This window comes from Mastigoproctus giganteus, chromosome 6, assembly GCF_048544385.1.
Source record: "Mastigoproctus giganteus isolate SK-2022 chromosome 6, ASM4854438v1, whole genome shotgun sequence".
Lineage (NCBI taxonomy): Eukaryota > Metazoa > Arthropoda > Arachnida > Uropygi > Thelyphonidae > Mastigoproctus > Mastigoproctus giganteus.
This window is the reverse complement of record NC_143580.1, coordinates 86,337,076-86,352,831: the sequence shown is the minus strand read 5'-3', so window position 1 is coordinate 86,352,831 and position 15,756 is coordinate 86,337,076.

The following is a 15,756-nucleotide window of genomic DNA, read 5'->3' as shown; positions in this document are numbered from 1 at the left end:
AAACTGCAATATGGGAAGTGAAGTAGCAGTATTAAACTAGCTCTAAAGAGTTCCATAAATTGCGAACAAAATAAATAAATAACCGTTTATTTATTAATAATTTGAAATTATAGTATAATGAATGATATTACATGAAATTATAGTATAATTAAGTTGCAGTATTATAAAATTAAAATTTAAGGTGAAAACGCACTTTACAGAACTCGGGAATTTTACGTACCTATATGACTAGTTAATTTTACATTAGTAAAACATCAAATTTTTAACTTTATAAAATGAAAATATCAGTTTATTAGCGTATTTTTTAAATTCCAGTACTGTATATAAAGTTTTTATTATTTATTTTTCCGTTTACCGAAATGACGACGTATGAAAATACCAATATTAATGTACACTCAGTGATCACTGAATTATGACTACGCTATTAATAATGGACTATGCAGTAGCTCTCGGTATAAAAAACCAAGCAGCTTCCTACACTAGAGCAGAGATAATTTGCATCTGGTCGTGCAAATCAAAGTGATAAAGTTTTGCAGTTATGGGACGTAGTAAAGATACCACAGATTTTCAAAAGGGCATGATCGTGGGAGATATCGTGCGTCAGGTGCATCCATATCGGAAAAGGCATGCTTTGTCGGTTGCTCACGGCCCACTGTGGTAAAGGTGTACAAAGAATGGTGTCGAACGAGCAAACCACTTCTCGTCGAAAGAACTGTAAAGGATTACGTAATTGTGGATGTTCGTGGTGAGCAAAGGATGCAGCGCGTTGTACGGGCTCAATGGCAGGTCACTATGCAACAGTTGACACCCATATACAATATGGGGAATGTAAGAACAATATCCCAAATGACGATGCGCCGCACACTCAGACGTATGGGGTTCCACAACAGACAACCCAAGAGACACCCTCTCGTCACCACTGATCAACAACACGCTGGTTGAACACTGGAGGACTAGAAACGAATGTGCTGGCTAGATGAGTCCAAATACCTGGTGCAACACGCCTAAAGACGTCGTCGTGTATGACGCAAGCAACACGAGTTTATGGACCCATTGTGCATGGTGCTCACTGTCCAGACATGTTGCGGTGGTTGCTTAATATGGGACATGTTTTGCTGGCAAGAACTAGGACCCCTGGTGTGTATGGGCCAAGGGGTTTAATGCGCCATGTCACTGGACCCGCACTGCGCACAAATGGTTCGAGACACAATCAAGATATCACTCATCTTGATTGGCCACCAAATTCGCCCGCCCTTAATCAAATTGAACATCTGTGGGATATTTTGGAGCGGTATGACTGTTGTGTGTATGGACATGCAACGGTCATACCCCTCGACACTGTGAAAATCTTTGCAGGCAACATGGCTGCATATTACTACGCACCTTCAGACATCTAGTGCAGTCAATGTCTATGCGAATAGCGTCTGTTATCCATGTGAACTGTGGACCAACACGGTATTAGGTAGGTGGCCATAATTCAGTGATTTATCAATAGATTTAAGCATTGATGTGTGTTACAGGTTTGCTCAACCATTATTTTTTAAATCAAATAAGTTTGGCATATAATTATAAATTATATGGACTAATGGACTATATCAAGGGACTATATCCCTTGATAGTCCATTTCACACATTTAATGGCCTTTATTAGGTACATCTACCCTTCTTGGATATGGACGCTACTTTTATAACAGTATCATGTTTTCGTAGCATGGTATATAAATCAGATGAGCAACTACATAGGAATGCTGTATATGTGCAATGCAGTGCCAGAATGGGTAAAACGAAAGATTTAAGTGACTCTGAACTCTGAATCTCGGGTGTATTGACATTGGTTGGTTGTTGTAAGGCTTTAGGTGCATCAGCAACTGAGGCCATATTGACCGTATATAATATGTCTGCAAATTGAGTGTGTTCTATGGTAGATTTGCTGTTTGCGGATGAAAAACCAGAGCTTCCATGAGAAAAACCACACTGCTCTCTCCTGAGACCGACTAACTTAGCCACATAAAAATTCCTCGCGTCATTGACGGGATTCGAACTCAGGTCTTGTTTACCCGGTATGGGGAAAACGGTGATTATACCAACGCTGCTACCCATGAGGGAGTAGATTGGTCCAGTAATCAAATAACATCCAGCCAACGGTGATCCTCTGGTCGGAAACAGCTCATTGATGCGAGAGTCCAAACAAGGCTGGCAAAACATACAAGATAAAAGAAATGCTAAATGACTAATCAGTCAAATAACAACCCAATACAACAGTGGTAACCAAAGAGGCATTTCAGAATGCACAACTCATCGTACCTTGACACGGATGGCGTATTGCAGCCAACGACCAAACCGGATTTCACTCCTGTCAAGAAAAAACAAGAAAGTACAGTTATAGTGGACTCAGGAACATCAACTATGGATAGTGGAGGATTGGAAAAATATTGCTGGTCTGACGAATCCCGATTCCTACTGTTTCACGCCAATAGCAGTACCAGAAAACGGTGAGCACAGCATGATTCCATGGATCCATCCTGCCTAGTGTCAACAATGCAGGCTTGTGACGGTGTAATGGGCTGTTTTAAGGGTGCACATCGAGCCACTTATTACCTGTGGAGCAACGTTTGGAAGCCAAAGTTATATGGAAATTGTTTCCAAACAGGCACATCCCTTCATAGACCAGCACTCCTATGGCATGCTTTCGACACTTCGTTGAGTCCATACCATGGCGAATCCAAGCTGTTTTAAAAATTAAAGTACCTGATAAAGTAGCCACTCAGTGTAGATTGCACAGCATTCAGTAGTGAACGAAGCGTTTGAAAGTAAGTTATGTGTACAAAGATATACACTAAGTGATCAGTAAATTATGACCACCTGACTAATACAGTGTCGGGCCACGTTCGCACGGATAACAGCCACATTGACTCCACTAGATGTCTGAAGACGTCCATAGGGATCTGAAGCCATGTTGCCAGCAAGGCTCTTAACAGTGTCGGAATAGATGACGGCTGCGTGTCCATAGGCCTCACTTCCCATTCTAAAACATCCCAAACAGATAGTCAATTGGGCCGAGATCAGAAAAATTTGGAGCCCAGTCAAGGTGGGTTATATCTTCGCTGTATTCGTCGAGCCACTCGTGCACAGTGCGGCCCGATGACACAGTGCATTATCGTTTCGGATGATCCCGTTTCTGTCACGGAAAAAAATTGATTGCATCACACACGAAGGCGTCCTTCGGCGCGTCGCACCAGGTATTTAGACTTATCCGACCAGTACACTCGTTTCCAGTCCTGCACTGTTCAACTTCAGTGTTGTTGATACATCAGCATTTGCCGTCGACGGTAATCAGCGGTGAGGGTGTCTCTTGAGTCATCTGGTTTGGAACCCCATCAGTCTGGCTGTGCGGCGCATCATCATTTGGGATATTGTCCTTGAATTTCCCATATTGTATTTCGATGTCACTTGTCGCACAGTGATTTTCCGTTGATTCCCTACAACGCGCTGCACCTTTTGCTCACCACAAACATCCACCCTGCATAATCCTCTGCAGTTCTGATGGTTTGACACCAGCTTTGTACAACTCAGTGGGCCTTGAGCAACCAACAAGAAATGCCGTTTCCGATATGGAAGAATCTGATGGACCAGCTCCCACAATCGTGCCCTTTTATAACTGCGTGATATCTTTTATCTTATATATATATGAGACGAGGTGGTGAATTATTATTCACCACCTCACAAGAACTGCAGGCAATCTCATACTTAAGATTACTCTCATTTTAGGTCAATATTCTGCACGTTACATCACAAGTTTTCTCCAAATGATCAATGAAGACATATTTGCTTCTCAATTAATTGGATTTAAACTGCTTTGTTGAAAGAAGAGAGGTTGATCCTCCTAACTCCATATAATATAACAATTATTTTCGTTTATAATTAATATAATTAAAATGAAGTCAAATGGGTTTATGGCAAAAGCCTTATGGTTCAAGAGCAATATAACATCATTGTACAAGAAGGCAATAATTTCATTCTATATGCACCTCATTTCATTTACTAATATGTTGAAAACAGAATTAATGAAGAAACACAATTTTGATTTTATTTGTACACAGTTCAAGAAATATCATAACACACCGAATGATAAAAAATGCTATGAAAATTAAATTAAAGGACATATCTGTATATAATCAATCAAAATAATTGCAAAGGACAAAGAACAAATAATATATACAATAAACAATAAAAATTAAATAAGCAATAGGCATTAAGCGCATTACGATATTATAAGAATTCCAGTTTGTCTTTTTTGCTACAATAATTTTTTCTTTATTTTTGCCAGAATTAATTTATTTAATTTCATGATAATGTGTATAATCTATTATACATATTATCATAAATTCCATTGTATAAATATTAATTATTATTATAAATTCATTGTGTTTTAATACTACAGCCTTCAAGGGGGAAAGTAATCCCACTTGGGAAATAATAATCGCAAAATGACTTATACATTAGGCGGAGTTAAGTTAAAGATAGCACAGTAGGAGATAGACTTAGGGCTGATATGAAGTTCTCCATTCAGTATAGACAGGTTAATAGGTGGAACAATATGTCTTCTTTATGAGTTATAGGTCTTGTAGAGATAGAGTCCATAATTCCGCTGTATAAGGCAATGCTGAAACTGCACTTGGGATACTGTGTCCAAGTATATGGAGACGGCACTAATGAAAGTCAGCAAGCTTCTTAAAAGGCCCAAAGACTGGTATAGTGATTGGGGATATAAGCAAAAGGATGCCCATATAAGGAAAGATTTTAAAGATGTGGGCTATAGAGCTTGGTAACTAGACGCCTTACAGGAGATCTCATTGAGGTCTATAACGCTCTGAAAAGGGACAGTAAAATGAATAAATGTGAAATTTTGATAATCATAAATGATACTAGACTTGGGGAATTCTAGGATGCATTCGAAATGGGCCTTAAATGATGTACCTGATTTGGTATCTTAGTCTTTGCAATTGAGATGACTATGCAGATGCTCCAAAATGGAGGGAAATAATTATCCTGAACAATCTTGTTAAAATGTGAAGTGGATCCAGGATATAGGAGCCTAAATATTTAATGATGAACTATAGCACTCTGTCATAACCTGCAGCAGCTTTTAGTGGGAAATTTTTTATGATTTTTAATTGAATTTGAAAGGTTCGTTCCGATTAACTTATCGGCATTGCATAATACTAATGTGATATACGCATAAAAACGCATTGCTTGTTGCGTCTCTTTAGTAGTCTTAATAAACCAATCACCATAACAATAACTGGGACAAAAATATCACAGTACAACAGCTCCGAAGTCTGTTCTTGTAATCTTTCCAACCATATCAATGTATGTACATATATATTTTTTTATTTTCCCTTAATACGCATAACATGAATTACAAATGAGAATTCATCATCAAAAAGCAATCTTAAAAAGTTGACAGTAAGTGAACATTGCAAGAACAACTGAACAGTGAGATCTTGTCTAAGAAAGACAACGTTTTAGAACTATTAGCTTTGTTTTTGCTCTAGAAATTTTAAATTTGTGAACACGTAACACTACTCATTTAGTTGTACTAAAACAGTGTTGACTGTCGACTCCAAGTTTGAACAGGAAAAATCGGGAATACGAAACGTGAGATCGTCGGCATAAGCAACTTGTCCGACAATGTCGATATCCTTGGTCAGCCAACCATCAAACACTACGTTCCAACAGGCCGGAACCATAAGAGCAATAGGTCTAAATCACTTTGTAAGAACCTTGCCAACAACCTTGTTTGATCTCTTCAGTTATCTTTAGATATTTTTGGTTAGTTATGATAAGGAGTCTGAATTATCACTTATGGTTAAAAATAGTCTGTTATAGTCTTGGAAAATCTGAGTGCAACAATTATAGATGGTATATAGCTGAAGGACACTCCCAACTGAAGGCAGTCCAAAGCACATTCAAAATCTATGAAGATGTCTAACAAGTAACTGGATGGAGAACTATCAGCAATATTTAGTACTTTTGTAATGATGTCAGTGGTATACCTAAATCACTTGTAATAACTGCCAGCAAGAGGAAAGCTCAGTAGGTGCATGCGGAGTAATCATCAAAAATATTATTCATTAATCACAGTAACATTCCATTAGTTTTCCGGTGATTGACAAAAGAGCAATAGGTCTTAATGATTTTGGATAGGAAGCAGTTTTATCAGGATATTGAAAAAGCAATTTAAGAGCCACTTCCATAATTTATCGAAAACAGAATCTAATAAATATTTATTATAAATGGTATCGCTAAATTATTCACCTGATTATGAAGTTCGATTAAAATTTTATTGTAAAAGGTTGTAAAAACTGTTACAATAAAATTTTAAAACAGTCTGCTGCACTTAATAAAGCTACTCAAAAAATTTCTTATCACAAGTGCACTTCAGTGAACAACCACGCGGGCACCTTCGGTAGCATGTCAGGATGTCAAGATGGTAACCAATTGCATTCCAAGTATTTTGAAGCATCTCTTGAGAAATAGAAGTCACTGCCTGTTCAATCCGGTCTTTTAACATTCTGACTTTATTTTTTATTTATTTATTTATTTTTTTTTTGCATGCACCTTGTTCTTTGTGTAATGCCATCAAAGAAATCTATAGGTATGATCTCCGGAAATTCCGCTGAAAACGTCTCTTTACAGTCACTGGAGATTTGGTATCCCACAGCTACAACATGCACATAGCTTTCTTTTGCACTGTTGCCATTTTAATGCTGTACTGCATTGCTACCTAAATAAAAAACACTGTTCCAGTGGAGAAGTATACTGGTATTTATTTAAAATGCATGCTACTATTCAAGACGCGGTTTTAACCCTGATTGAGATCTCATCGGGGGTAAGTTGACGCCCTGAAGTAAAGACTTGACGACCCAGTGATAAGAAATATCCACAATATGCGAGATACTATATGGCGCATAAATTTCAAAATCAAATAAGTATTTAGAGCAGAGGCGCCATCAGGTTTTCACTTCAGGAAGTCAGCTTATCGATCGACGAGACCCCAATGAACTAGAAAGAATGCAGGAGGTCAAACAAGTAAAAAAAAAAAAAAAAAAAAACTCAGCTTACAACAGAAAGTCAAGACTTGAGGGTGATTTGGTTGGCCTACTGTCGACCCAAAACTGCACTCCCTTGTGCGGTTTTTTTTTTTTTCGAGGAGGGGGAGGGGGTATTTGTTCTTCTCCTCTCCTACCCCTATTTTTTTTTTTTATTATATATTTTTTTCCCTCTCCTCGCCTCCCCATGTCGTGGGGCATGGGCATGCCCCACTTAAAATGGGGGATCACCTTCCTATCCGACCCCTTCTTCTTCCTATTTCATCCCCCCCGTCCACACCCTCCTTCCCATTACTTTCTCTTGTACAGCGACTGCCCCACATGCCCAAATTTAAATCACATCAAATTTTGCCCGACCTTTTAGGCTCTCTAGAAATAGTTCTTTCAGCGTAAAACCCCACGCAGCGCTTTCTAAATGCAATTTTACTTAAATCAACAGCGATAACTCCAACCTTTATTTTAGGTCCTAGTCACCGAAATCCCAGGAAAGTAAGTGTCAGGACCTGCCAGAGTATAATTAGTCTCTTGGTACACCCGGCCGGCGTCCCCGTCGCTAGGTATGGTAACGCCGGGTCCCACTGGGGGCCCGGTGGCCAACAGGCCGGATGAACAATGGGCACAACAAACTACATACCACATGACCCATACATAATTTTTAAACCTCTGGCATAGACAGGGTACTGTCACTCGATACATAGAACATATGCGGAGATGGGAGAAATCCCCGGAGCCGTCAGACCCTCAACATACCTATACCTATACCCCAATGAACACCATCTAACTTATATCAGAGCCAAAATTAAAAGATGCTTGGATTGGTGGCTAGGATCGCCAGGCGGGACTGGTGATTAAACCAACGCACCCTGTCATTATTTTATAAAACAACCTTTCTACCGATCATCACTTATGCCTTAGCGATATGGTTTCCCAAAACAGTAACTGCAGTAAACCGACGCATCCTTGATGCAACACAAAGAACCATCCTACTGACAGTTACAGGTGCTTGTAGAACAACCAGTACCCACGCACTGCAGGTCTTGGTCGGGGCTCTCCCGACCAAGGCCTGCAGTACGTGGCGGTCCTTGACTTAGAGATCACGCGCAGGGGAATAAACTACCACATAGAGAAAGGAATACCCTGTACATACCATGGCTATACTATGGACGTTAATGCACCACGCAAAAATGAAAAGATAAGACTACAAAAACACCTGATGCAAGTTTGGCAGGAGCGCTGGACAAACTCAAACAAGGGAAATATCACCAGTAAATTCCTTCCGAACATCGACAGGATGTACCCCAGTTCCTCAACTTGGTTTCAACCTGGCTTATACACCACCTATTTACTGACTGGACACGGGGCCTTTAAAGCCAAGCTGACAGCGCTGGGAATTAAGGAGGATCCGAGCTACGCCTGTGGGGAGCTTGAGTGCTGGGAGCACATTATATATGATTGCACACATTATGAGGACCTCAGGTGCAGACTGATCACCGCGATACACCATCTCCCCAAGAACCTGGAATCACATCTACTGGACTCATTAGAAGAATATAGGGCGCTAAAGGAATATGCACAAAACTATTTGCTAGGCGTAAAACGCTGATAGCCATCAACAGAAGAAACAGATAAAAAAAAAAAAAAAAAATGAGACATAGAACGCACGTGGAGAGGACTCAGGGAGAACCTCCCTCAGGAACCTGCTGACTACTAATAATATCTAATACCTAGCGAACGCAAGAATAACCCAATGGAGACAGATGCAGATCTTCCAATGATGAGAACCACAGCCATTGATAACGAACTGACAACGGACCTGACTAATGTTCATAGCTGAAAAGGACAAACCTGGATACTAAGGTCTACTGATGACAGAGATGATCGACGAAGATCTCATATTGCATGCATAGAAACTCCAAATTATCACCTTGACGGAGCTATATTGGCTCAAGGCTCTGCTCTCTCTCTCTCTCTTGTACGGTCGGTGCAACCCTTTTTCTCCCACACCCGACAGGGGGGGAGGTGATGGCTCGCTGTCTCCTCTCTCCCCTGCCACACCATTCTTTCCCTCTGGTGGGGCATGGGCATGCCTCACTGAATAATAGGGGGTCACCTACCCTATATCTGGAGTCTGGTACAAGAAGGCCAATACCGTAGTAAACAGATCGCGCCTAGGAACTATCCAGCGCTCTCTTCTCCTTCTGTCCTCGCGTGCCTGTCGCACTGTCAGCACCCATGCGCTCCAGGTCCTCACTGGATCTCTTCCACTGGACCTGGAGATTGTTCGTCATGGGTTGTTCTACCAAATAGCCAAAGGAAGAGCAGTTACTTGTGCAGGTTTCACCACTGACCCAGCAAATAATAGAAACGCTGAAAAGAAGAGACTTAATGAACATCTAACAGACACCTGGCAAGAAAGATGGCAGACATCAACTAAAGGCGTGGTCACCAAAAGATTCGTCCCTGATGTCAGGGCCTCCTACCCCCTCACACCTGTCTGGTTTTCACCAGAACTCTATGCTACCTACCTCCTCACTGGACATGGCTCCTTCCAGAAAAAACTACATGACTTCAGAATTTCAGACTCACCCCACTGCCACTGTGGAGAGGATCAGACGTGGGAGCACCTTGCCCACAGCTGTGAAATCTACGAAGACTTCAGGAGGATCCTAATAACAAAACTACGCTTCAACTACCAAAATCAAGAACACCTCACCCTACAGAATGAAGAAACTTACCGAGCTCTGACTCAATTTGCAATGGACTTATTTACCAGGCAGAAAGCGCTACCACCACCTTAGTATCCGAATCAATAGGTCATAAAAACCATGACTGCCAATTGTTGCTACGCATCATTGAGCCATGGATGCTAACGCCTTGGTCCAACTTGCACAAGACTTGACCAGCAGTGCAATAAAAGACAGGGTCCACACATACCTTGACAAATTCCTCATCATTGATTCCTGGACAAACTTCTCTCGACCAGACGTGACGCATCTCATCAAGAAGAGGCCTAGCATCGATCCCTGGACTTGACCATCAATCTTGGACTCCAGGTTTTGACCCCCCCCCCACTGTTCGTTCTGATGGACTACTGGACCAGCCTTCAGTCTGGATGCGACACAGACTCATCAAATGGAGTCCCAATGACGGCACCTGAACTAGACCTTACTGAACATGACCCACCCACCATAGCAGCACTCACACTGCTGGATTTCCAGCAAGTTGTCGGCTCCAACTGACTGGCCGTGCTAGCTGTACCTACCCTGAACTTGCGGGGTATATCTCTCTCTCTCATTTTTTTTTTTTTTCTCGGCTTCTTTCTTCTGTTTCCTGCCACCCGTTCTTTTACTCCCCCCCCCCCCCTATTTTTCTCTTATAGAATGATTTTTTTTTTTTTTTTTTTTTTGTGGGGTGGTGGTTTTCGTCCACCCGCCACCCCACTCCTCTCTCTGGTGAGGCACTGGGCATGCCACACTGTTATCAGGGGCCATCTTCCCTATTGGCCCCTTTCTTCTGTTTCCTACCCCCAGTCTTCTGCCTTCCTCCCTTACTTTTCTCTTGCACAACGTTTTTTTTTTTTTTATTTATTTTATATATATATATATGTGTGCGTGTGTGTGTATATATATATATATTTTTATATATACACACACACGCATGCCCCACAAGTCTAAATCTAAAAACATTAAAATTACTGCCCGACCTATTTTGCCCTAGAACAAGTTATCAGCGAACAACCCTACGCTCTGTTAAAATTACAACCGTTGCTCAAGAAACGGCGATCATCTCATTCTCAAATCTGGTCCTAGCCACTGAAATCCCAGGAAAGTAGGTGGCAGGACCCGTCAGAGTACTCTAGCTACAGTGGTACACCCGGTCAGCCTCCCCGTGGCATGGTGTGGTAACGTCGGGTCCCACTAGGGGATCGGCGGCTAATAGACCGGAGGAACAAAGGGCACAACACAATATATACAGCACATGACCCCCACACACTTCAAATCTCTGGCCCCGATACAATGTACACCCGCGGAGATGGGAGAAATCCCAGGAGCCGTTAGACACTAACATACCTTACACCTTACACCCTATCGACCCTCTTCTTCCTATTTCACCCAGGCGCCTCCGTAGCCAGGTGGGAAGGAGCAGCAGTGCGTAGCACACGCTTCTTGATTAGACCGGGGTTCGAGCCCGTCACCACCAAATACGGAGCATGCGGTAAGGTCAGGGAATGACCACTGCACCGGAGCAATATGGCCTTAGTTGCTAATGCTCCTAAAAACCAAATAACAACAACAACAACTATTTCACCCCCAGCCTTCACTCTCCCCTCCCAGCACTTTCTCTTGCACAGCGCATAGCCCTACACGTCCAAATTTAAAATACACCAAAAAAATTTCGCCTGACCTTTTAGGCCTTAGTCACTAAAATCGCAGGAAAGTAAGTGGCAGGACCTGCCAGAGTACAATTGACTCACTGATAACACCCAGCTAGCCTCCACGTGGCGAGGTGTGAGCAACTTTAGGTTCCATTAGGGGCCTGGCGGCCAATAAGCCGGATAAACAATGGGTACAACACCTGACCCACACACTTCTAAATCTCTGGCTTTGACAGGGTACTGCCACCAATACATAAAACATTCGCGGAGATGGGAGAAATCCCAGGAGCCGTTAGACCCTCAACATACTGCATACCTCATACTACAATGAACAAATAGCAGGATGCCTATGGCGACCCGATACTGATGACAGATACGTCTCAAATCAGTCTCATGTCTGATGGACCGGAACCGACTACCCACAATGCGCATAAAGTAACTTAATTGAACTAGGGCAAAATTTAACCCCTCTCACTTAAACCTATACCCCAATTCGGCTGTAAATTCACCACAGTGCTCCCCTTATATATATATATATATATATATATATATATATATATACTATCATTAAATTATATTAAATAAAGTTAAATTATAATAAAATGAATAAATAATTAAGCATTCATTAGAGGCAGCGACATGCAATTCCTCCATATGAAGCTGAAATACATCCATTATTTTAAATTAAATAAAACATAAGCCAGTAGTATGGCAAAAACTATAGAGCGAAAATTAACATAAAAATAACCCAAATAAACAATCGAACGAAAAGAAAGAATAGATATAAATAGTAGCCCAGAAACCCTACTATAATTTCGATCTTTAAATCCAATTAACAAAAACTATACAAATTTTAGGATAATGCCAATTAGTTATTAATTTAGCGGTACCCCCCCGAGAGGTACCAGTTCCGAAAGACGTGAAATATCACCCAAAAAGGGTTAAAGGAACTACCAAACGATAACAAAATCAAAATAAACTAAAATAAAATAGACTGACCATCATGCCCCATATCGACAGAGGACCACGAGGCCAATAATGGTCATGGAATCGCTGCATTTCAATCGTCATACAAAACATCGCAAAGGCGGAAATATCGAAGAACCAAACCACCCTTCCATTCTCCGATAGATCATGACCATTATTGGCCTCGTGGTCCTCTGTCGATATGGGGCATGATGGTCAGTCTATTTTATTTTAGTTTATTTTGATTTTGTTATCGTTTGGTAGTTCCTTTAACCCTTTTTGGGTGATATTTCACGTCTTTCGGAACTGGTACCTCTCGGGGGGGGTACCGCTAAATTAATAACTAATTGGCATTATCCTAAAATTTGTATAGTTTTTGTTAATTGGATTTAAAGTTCAAAATTATAGTAGTGTTTCTGGGCTACTATTTATATCTATTCTTTCTTTTCGTTCGATTGTTTATTTGGGTTATTTTTATGTTAATTTTCGCTCTACAGTTTTTGCCATACTACTGGCTTATGTTTTATTTAATTTAAAATAATGGATATATATATATATATATATATATATATATATATATATATATATACAGGCCCTTGCCACTGAAATCTTCGGAAATTAGTTGGCAGGGCCTGCCAGAGTACTTAAAAAATCTACTGGGTACCTGACCGCCTCCTCGTGGCAAAGTGTGGGCAACGGTGGGTCCAACTAGGGGCCCAACGGCTAAATGGTCAGAAGAACAACAGCACATCTACACGACATTTCACTCTCCACACACTTTCAAATCTCTGACCTCCACAGAGTACTGTGATACACAAACAGAGTACACAACGCGGAGATTATTATTATTATTATTAACTCTTATATTATTTCTCCCTGATTGGGGGATTCCATTCCGTGATGGGTACTGCTACCAAGTACACTGGGTGGTTCTAATGCCTGGTGTTACTGTTGGTCGAGGAAATCTCCGACTGTCCTACAGGTGTTCAGGATTGCGACTTTCTGGAGTTCCTTGTAGGTGTTCTCTCGGAGACCTATTGCTGCTAGGCTGCTATGTAGTCTTTGGTACCATACCGGTGGTTGACACGATGATCGGGATGGTCGATACTTCTTGCATATGCCACATCTCCTTGACCTCATGTCTCAGGTTGTACTTCCTAATTTTTTTCTCGTGGGGTTTCTGGACATTGCTAGTGTTGGGCACCGCTATGCCGATCAGGTAGGTAGCCTTTTCCATCTTGTTCACAAGGGTTATGTCCGGTCTGTTGTGCGTGATGGTCTTATCCGTTATTATGGCGCTGTCCCAGTACAGCTTGTGGGTTCGGCTCTCTAGTACTGCCTGGAGTGCTAGAGAGCCGAAGTAGTTGTAGTATGGTACACTTTCTTTGGTCAACTGGTATTTCCTTGCTAGTTTCTGATGTATTATCCTGGCTACCTGGTCGTGTCTATGGGTGTACTCAGTCTGGGTGATCACCTTGCACCCCGCGGTAATGTGTTGGATCGTTTCTGAGGTCAGGTGGCATCGTCGACATGTGTCATATGATATTCCAGGCTCCTTTGCGATGTATTTTCTATAGTTTCTGGTGTTGATTACCTGGTCTTGGATGGCCAGCATGAATCCTTCAGTCTCGGAGAAGAGCGTCCCGCTTGTGAGCCATGCATTGGAAGCAATGTTATCGATGTGATCTTGATGGAGGTCATTGTAGTAGTGTCTGCCATGGAGTGTCTTCTTTGCCCATCTTTCTAACTTCGTTTCTTGTACCGTCTGGGCGGGAGGGGGTTCCTCGCTTAGGTTCAGTGGGGTATACTACTTATCTATCTTCCTTATGGCCTGGTGGAGTGGTGCTGTGTTGTTCTCGAAGTTATTATTATTTTTCTTATTATTATTAGCCATATGGTGTAAGGAAGCCTGAGGCTTATGCTGCACCAGCCAAAAAAAAAAAAAAAAATTCAGAATTACCCCGAGAGAGAAAACAAGAGTCAGAAGTAGAAGGAAATCACCAAGAAAGAGAAGAATGATGATATCCAGCTCAGGACCCTGGGTGTGCCAAGTCCATACTCACCAGATGTGAGCCCCCGCGGATGGAGGAACCCCTGGTGCCGTCAGACAGCTAACACACTTTACACTTTTACTTTTACTCCAATCAGGATGTCGAAGCCACGGTCTTTTGGCAATGTCATGCATTTTAAATAAGCAGCAATATACTTCTCAATTGGGATAGTGGCTTTTACTTAAAGTGCGTACTGCAACTCCGGAGGAACTCATCGTAAAGTGCCTCTAGAATGTAAACTTGATGCATTCTAGGAAACCCAGTTTGCTCACAGCTACATACAAACGTGAGGATTTTGTCCTAACCAGTACAAGTCGGTACGAAATTAGATAGTTGAAAGGTTGTTCGGTAGAAATTTTCAAGAGACACTTTCCAAATGTGACATTGGACACTCTTAACTCGCTCAACATAGACATTGACCTACGTGTATTGACAAATCATATCGAAATGACATCTTGGGCTAACTTACTGTATGTAAAGGGCAGGTGTACAAGTGCCGATCCTAGTATGCTGATGTTATTTTATGCTATGCTTAATTTGTAATCTTGTGTGTTTTAATTACGATTATTTTTATATTCTCATATTTTGTTTGTAATGGTCATTTTGTAGCTGAACTTTGTATTTCTGTGCTTTGTCACATGTAGAATTAACGTTTTTGTAAGATTCCTCTGGTTATCTGTGCATGGAATCACAAATGTATACCATTTAACTTATTAAAGAATATTATTATTATTTGAAGATAGGCACACAGATTTGGAGGCAAATAGATTTGGAGATAGGCATACAATGAACATATTAAATAACTTGTTGGCAAGCGCTGAATTCAGGCTCAGAAGAGGTTATTCAATCTCAAAATTAAAATTCCTAGTAAGAAAATTTTTGATACTCAATGATACAGTAGAATAGATTTTCAATGCGGATCAATCACTACCTCTGTTTACAGAGTGGAATGTACTATGGGTAATGACTTCATTGTCTTTTCTGTTAGCTAACAATTTTGTATGCAAAAAACTGATTTAACTGATGAATTGCAACTTGTCAAGAAATTTACTTTTCTTAACGAGTTCTTGTATTGTAAACAAATTCAAATGATAAATAAATTTGTATTGTATTGTATTATTATTATTATTATTATTATTATTATTATAAATGAAAATCGATACTGTTAAATAAAGAACCAAAAGAACGTTTCAATTGTTCATTAAGGCCACTGAATGATTAAAATAACGATTCTCTGTAAAAACAAGCAAAGA